The sequence below is a fragment of the Gavialis gangeticus genome, unplaced genomic scaffold (assembly GCF_001723915.1).
Source record: "Gavialis gangeticus isolate Ggan-Ray unplaced genomic scaffold, GavGan_comp1, whole genome shotgun sequence".
NCBI lineage: Eukaryota > Metazoa > Chordata > Crocodylia > Gavialidae > Gavialis > Gavialis gangeticus.
In genome coordinates, this window is record NW_017729030.1 from 56,570,944 (window position 1) to 56,577,917 (window position 6,974).

The window sequence follows — 6,974 nt, forward strand, 5'->3', positions numbered from 1 at the left end:
TAATTAACTGATCTTTATTGCAGATGCTGGAGAGAGAGAAAGAGAGAGAGAGAAAGCAAATTGCCATATTCTTAACACATGCATCAAAACCTCAAGTAGTCCACCCCCTCTACTGCTGGTTTAGTTTCAATTACTCAAGTAGACGTGTATCTTGAATTCTGACTTTGCTACAAAAACTCAGAGTTGCAGTGAAATTACACTGGAAATATTTTACAACATGATCTCATGAAATCAGAGCTAAATATAAATTAGCTAATTGCACGTGAATTATAGATGGGAAATTAAGGAGAGGTGTGTGTAGGGGGGAGTTGCAGAAGAAGATGAGCAGAAGAAACACCATTATTCCAAATCAAAGTCCCATTATAAATACATTTTGGTAAAGTCCTTTGGGATCAACTCAATTTAAATTTCTCACAGCAAAACCACCTGCAAGTTCAAGGATAATTTTTTTTGGCAGTCTCTGCAGTCTCATGCCAGGAAACCAGCTAATTGTAATGGTAAATAGCAGCCAACACCCTGAGTTCAATACAAGATGTTTACTTTTTTGGGTTTTTGGACGATGCAATGCCTGTTCACTAATACGAGTAAGAGATTGACACAAAACTCTCATTTTGCAGTGATTAAAATGGATATCTGAGCTTATTACTATCTATTCCCCCTCCCCCTCCCCCACAAGAATAATGAAAAGAGAATACAGAAAAGAATTCCATGACTAGTCAGCTTTTCAAAAACACTTAGCATCTATCAGTTCCCACCAAAAATGTGGTCACTTAATTTGCCATCCTAAATGGCTGTTTTGAAAACCTGGCCACCTGACTGCTGATCTCTTGTAAGAAAAAGCTGGTTTGGTGCCCACTTCCAAGAGATGGTTTTTGGCTGTGAATATTAAGTGGAGAGAGATTCAGCAGCAGAGTTAGGTTCCTAGCTTCCTACCAACTCTTCTAGGTAGCTTAGGTCATGTCCACTCTGTTTTAATGGCCAGCCCAGAACCATTTTGCTTTCATTACATGCATAACCGAACCAAAGAGTTAAGAGGCATATACAGCTTAGACGGGTCCATAGCATGCACCAGACCTGGTGTCAGGCTCACTGTCTCAGGAAAATCGAAGATGCATTGTCAGAACCACTCTAAGCTATAGATAATGCCTAATTGCCAGGCTTGGGTGTACAGAAGAAGAGCAAGTAAGTAGGACCCATTTCCTTTGTAGTGGTCCCAGGCATGGCTAGGAGGCTGGATAGGTTTGACTGGAGGCAGCTCCCATCTCATCATGTTTGCTTTTGTAGGTCCCATTCTTAGCCACCTGCTTTTCCCATGCATTGCACAGGGGGCCTGGGTTCTGAAGACAGCCATAGATTACATTAGGGACCAGGTCTTATGAGAAACAGGTGCTGCCATGCTGAATGTGGCAGCTCTCAAATCCTTTTGTGAATCTAGCTCTAGGCTTTTTTATATACTTGATTCTTCTTCTTGCTACTGTTGGTCAATAGCCATTAAAGAATCTGGTACCTATTACATCCCCTTGACTTCTTGATGGCTAACTGGGTTTAGAGGAATGTCTCTAGATAATAGTTGCTTGCCCTTTCAACAGTCCTAAAACTTCTTATGCCAGTTATTTTTTCTGTGTTGACAGGAATCAGGGGCAATACATTGGCACTTACAGACTCTGCATCCTTTGTTTAAATACTAGGTGCTTGACACTGGATAACAGCCCAAACACTTTTCTGCTTTTGATATGAAACAATGTGTGTCCTTTGATACAGGATTTTGAGGAGAAATGTTTTTCTGTTATTTTATTGGCTGTGGGCTGGAAAAATCATGGACTTTTGGCAGGTCATTTCTGAACTTTGAAACTTTGGCAACATTCCCTCCTTGCTTCAAGGAGAATCCAAGGTCATTCCTCTACCGGTGTTTTGCACTTACAGTTGTGCCACAATGCTGAATGCAATGTCCCATGAGGCTATGAATAAAATGCATGGGCATTACAACAATGTCAAATTCAGAAAAAGTTGAAGTCCCTTCCCAAATCCAGACAAGGTTCTTTGCTTAAATCCAGGCATCTATTTATTATGGATGTTGTTAGGGGAGCTGGAGTTTTTTGGGGGAGCCGCCACATTTCATGATTCCTATTTCTGCTATGATTTTTCCCAGATCCATATGCTTCATGAGAGGTAGTCCTTACAGTTCTGCCACAGAGGATTAATTTCATATTTCCCAAGGTCCAGAGAGTGATCCCCTCACTCCCTCTGAAGATAAATTATAACTTAGACTAGTCCCCCCAGTTTCAGTGCACTCAGTCACCAGGACATATTCCATGTTCCCTCAGATATAAGGCTCCCTTGAATTTAAGATGCACCCACATTTTCTGATTCCATTTAAGAAAAAGGACACTGCCAAATAATGGCATGTTTACAAGATCTACCCTCTGTGGAGCATATATAAGCTTTTAACTTTTTTCTTTTTTACTTTAGTGTGAGACTGGACTTTTTAGATGAATTTTTCATTTAAAAATGTTCTTATCTGAGAAGGAATAAGGTAAGAGATTCACAATAGGGCCCCAGACAAGCTGCAATAAAGAACCAGCAGATTAGAAAAGTACAGCTGAATTAGTTGTGGCCCATAAGGGACATATTGTGCTAACCCAATGGCAGCTCTTTCCTCTCTTTTTTGTCACATTGCTCCTGTGTATTTCATTTTCCTACTAAAGCAAAATATAGGGATTCCCTCAATTAAGGAATAATTGAGAGCAAGAAATGAAAACTGCAACTGGATAATGATTACATTAATAAGTTGTCATCTTTTGGGTACTCTAGGGTCAAACATGAATGGAGGAGTTATTATCTGCCAGGATTAACACAACTCACCCACATCAATTATAAATTGCAATGCACACACTGCTGAACTCCTGGTGCTTTGCATTGGCCTTGTGTTAAGCTAGTTTTATAACTTGCAGCACACAGAATCATGCTTCCAAATGCTGAGGTGAGAGTTCAGTTCAAGGCTAAACCCTGGAGGGAAGAGGCATGGGCAAAATAAATATAGCCTGTAGCCATGTTTTGCTCACATGGTGAACCTGAAAAGTCATGAAATTGGACAGTGCTTTCTTTACTTTGGTCTAGGGCTTTGTTTCACATTGTAAAGGGGGCAATAAGTTTTCCTTCTTCCACCCAGAGCATATGAAGTACCCAGAGCATATGAAAGCACTTACAAGGTCAGACTACATCGAAGTAGTGATTCTGAGAATCCTAGCAGTGCTTAAATGGTGAACCTAAGTGACTTTGAGCATCCCTAGCAGAGAAATAAAGGCCAGATTGTCAGATGTACACAGATGCCTAAATCCCATGGAAATCTAATTAGGCATCCAAAAATATTTGAAGCTCTGGGCCTCTGTAACTTGTCTGAAGTGAAACAGGGAATCCTTGGTAGAGCTGTAAATTGAACACCACCTTCACAAGTAAGTGCCCCAATTAATGTGTTCTTCTTTTGCTCTGCATAGGGAAGCATCAGAAAAAAAATCTAAGCCTGCCCTCAATTTTAGGGAAGAGAGATTGAGACGAATAGATATTTGCTTCTCCATCACCCTAAATACCAGGAAATGCGAGCAAATCATTTCCTCAGAAGACCAGGAATAGTTCTGTCATCAGAATATGACAGGGCAAGGTTAGACCTAGGGTTAGATCTAAAAGAAGAGAGATGAGAGAGATGCGGCAAGCTGTTGCTTCTGAGCAGTGGACAGTCATGATAAATGTACACAGAAGACCACACCAAAAACCCAGTGTGTGAGTTGAAAGTCTACCCTGGTCTGGCTGCACCCACAATGATCTGAAAAGGGGTTGTCTTCTTCTTGTAAATTGTCTATACCTGCAGAAATCATCATGCTAAAAGTATGGAACAGAACTACGCTTAGGAGAAGTTTCCCTGGACTCTTCATAAGTCTCCACACTTCATACGCCTCCACCCACTATATGGACATTAACCAGCACACTGTTATCTCTCATTGAGAAACAGCTTTTTGTCCTCTACCATACCATTGTCCACATCACCAGGATGAGCCAGGACTACCCTCTGGCAAAAAGAATGGAAGAAACTAACAACAATGCTGTTGAATGGAGCTGGCAAGGAATTACCCACAGTGAGGAGTTAGCATCTGGCTCCAACTACAAATGGCATACATGGCAGAGCCTGAACAACTTCTCAGGAAATCATGGGACCTCTATGCAACTCACTAATGTATTTGTCAGGAGAAGCAAACCATGGATCATCTCCTGAGATGCCCCATAGTATCACAATGCATCCCACAAGAAATGGCAACACAAACACCAGAAGCAGTGGCCTGTGCAGAATATTGGGAACAGACCATATGGAAAGGCCGGATTGAAAACTTGATGAAAAGGAAAAAAAGCCTCCACTATTTAGAGTTATATGGCACACTGTAGGCATGTCTACACACGTGCTTTAATGCATATTAGCTTATGTTAATGCACATTAAAAGCATGCCTAAAAAACCATGCTCTTTAATTAATGCACATTAAAACAGGCTAATGTGCATTAAAGTGTCACTAAAAACCATGAGCACCTTTACATGAACAGTGAGGTTGCTCTGATACGCTGTAATTACAATGCGTTAGAGCAGGCTTGATTAATCAAATCTGCTGGTGTGTGGTAAGTACCATGCTCCCGCAGACTCCAGCATCTCAGGTATCAGCATCCTTGCACTTAAAAATGTTGACAGGGGAGCTTTAACTAAATTAACTCCAGCATCACGTACAGTGAAGCTGCTCCGATGCACTGAAATTCCAGTGCGTCAGAGCAGACTCGATAAATCGAGTCTGCTGCAGCATGGAAATTACTGCACTCCAGCAGATTCCAGTGTCATATGTATCAGTGTCCCTGCACTGAAAAATGCTGGCGGGGCACTTTAAGCTAAAGCTCATTCAACCTGCTTTGGTTCAAAGTGCCCCACCACCATTTTTCAGTGTGGGCACACTGATTCACATGATGCTTCAGGCACTTTTAATTAGTGTGGCTCTTGGAGCTGAGTTAATTAAAGCATCCCCATGTCCTGGAGCATGTCTATAAATGCCTGTAGGTACTAGATTTAATACACACTAACTAAAGTGTATTAATGCAGGTGTAGACATGCCCATTCTTCTCTAGGAGCACTTTTCCTAGGAGCATAAAAATTCAGAAATATCATATGGATGAATGTTCTTCTGACAATTCCAGATGGTTTCTGCAGACTTAAGAGACTTGAGTGTCTTGGTGATATCTCAGATAAGCCTCAGACCTGGAAATTCAGAGTTTGCTCAAAATTTTCATTTTGGAAAAGAGCAAGGTTCAAGCAAAATTTTCTCAAACTGGATCAGAATTATTCTGACTAGTTGGAGCATGAGTTTTTGACAGTAAGTCAGTTTCAGATGGACAAAAAGCTATGCATAAATTTGCAGTGAATTTGGCAAATGATTTCAGCCAAAATAATGTAGGAGCATTTTTTAAATGGTTAAAAGGGAATTTTTTGGGAATAGTAAAATGTTTCATCTTGACATTTTCAAAATATTTAAAAAATATATTTAAAAACATTTTTTCATTTAAAATAACTAAGCTAAACTAAAGAAAGACAAATAAAAGCAGTAGATAGCTAAACAAAAAGAAACCTAATGTTTCATTTTGGGTTAAATGAAATGTTGTGGATTGATGACAAAATGAAACAGTTAAGGGTTTTGTTTTGTTTTTTGTTTTTCATTTTACCAAAAACTCCCCAAATTTCTGCTTTGGTGCAACCCCCAATTTTTCTCCATGTTTTCTGTTCAGCCACCAATTTAAGAAATCCAGTAGTTACACAGCTCTAATTTTGACCATTGTGATCATTCCAGACTGTCAAAAAAATTACAATGAAAACAATTGTTTTTTTTTTATAAACTGATCTGCTCCTTTGAAATCCATGATCAGAACTAACGGCTGGTTTGTTTGACCATCAGATTTTTTTTCATCTTTCTCAGAAGCTGCTGACTGACATGTATTTGCTATTGAATATGACTTATTTCTCTCAAGGACTATTGTTTAACTACAGAAAAAGAAAATCTTCCAAGCTGTGTAACAACTTTTCTGAGCTTGACTTGCTTGAACAAACAAAAAGAAAAAGGCTGGATTTCAGCAACAGCAGAATGAGAGAGATATTGGGAGATACAGGGTCAAAGTCTCACGTGGGATAAGTTGATGTGGTTCCATCAGAGTCAAAGGAGATTATCCCATCTGACAATCTGGCCCGTCATATGGATTCCTGTGAGAGAATACAAAAAAGAAAGAAGCTTATATTGTGTGTTTTGCAGCAGCCCACAACCTGTTAATATAATAATCAGGTAGAGAGCAGGTGGGAAGGATCTCTTTAATAACAGTTTGACTGCTTTCCTGACCTAAAATAAGGGCAGAGTCAGGAAGGGAGAACTTGTCACTGAAAGACAGTTTTCTGATGTATCTGTTGGGTAGGAAAAAAATGTTAGACAACACAAGAGATGGGATGCCGAGCCATTCTCTTGTTTTGCTACCAATAAAGGCCATATTTATTACAAGAAAATTGAAATCCTATTGATTTTTCTTTTGATACAATGTGTTTCAAGCTTGACATTTAAACATGAAGCTCTGAGATCTAAAGTTTAATCATTTACTCCCAGAAAAATAAGTTTTGGATCTGTTGAGTGAAGTAGCATGTGATGTAAAAATTGTATTTCATAAAAAAAAAAAGCTGTGGCACCCCCTCCCACCCAGCCACCTACTGCAAAATGTCAAACTACTAGTTTGTTCAGAAGCCTGCTTTGGCTAGTAGTAGAAAGCTAGGACAACCAGCATTGCATATTTAATACAGAGCTATTTAGATGAAGGTGTTTTTTGAGGAAGGTCACCCCTTCACAAATGGCTGTGAGGGGCTGTGAATCACTTCTTTTCTGCCTTGGCCCAGCACGGGGAGGAATATAGGCTA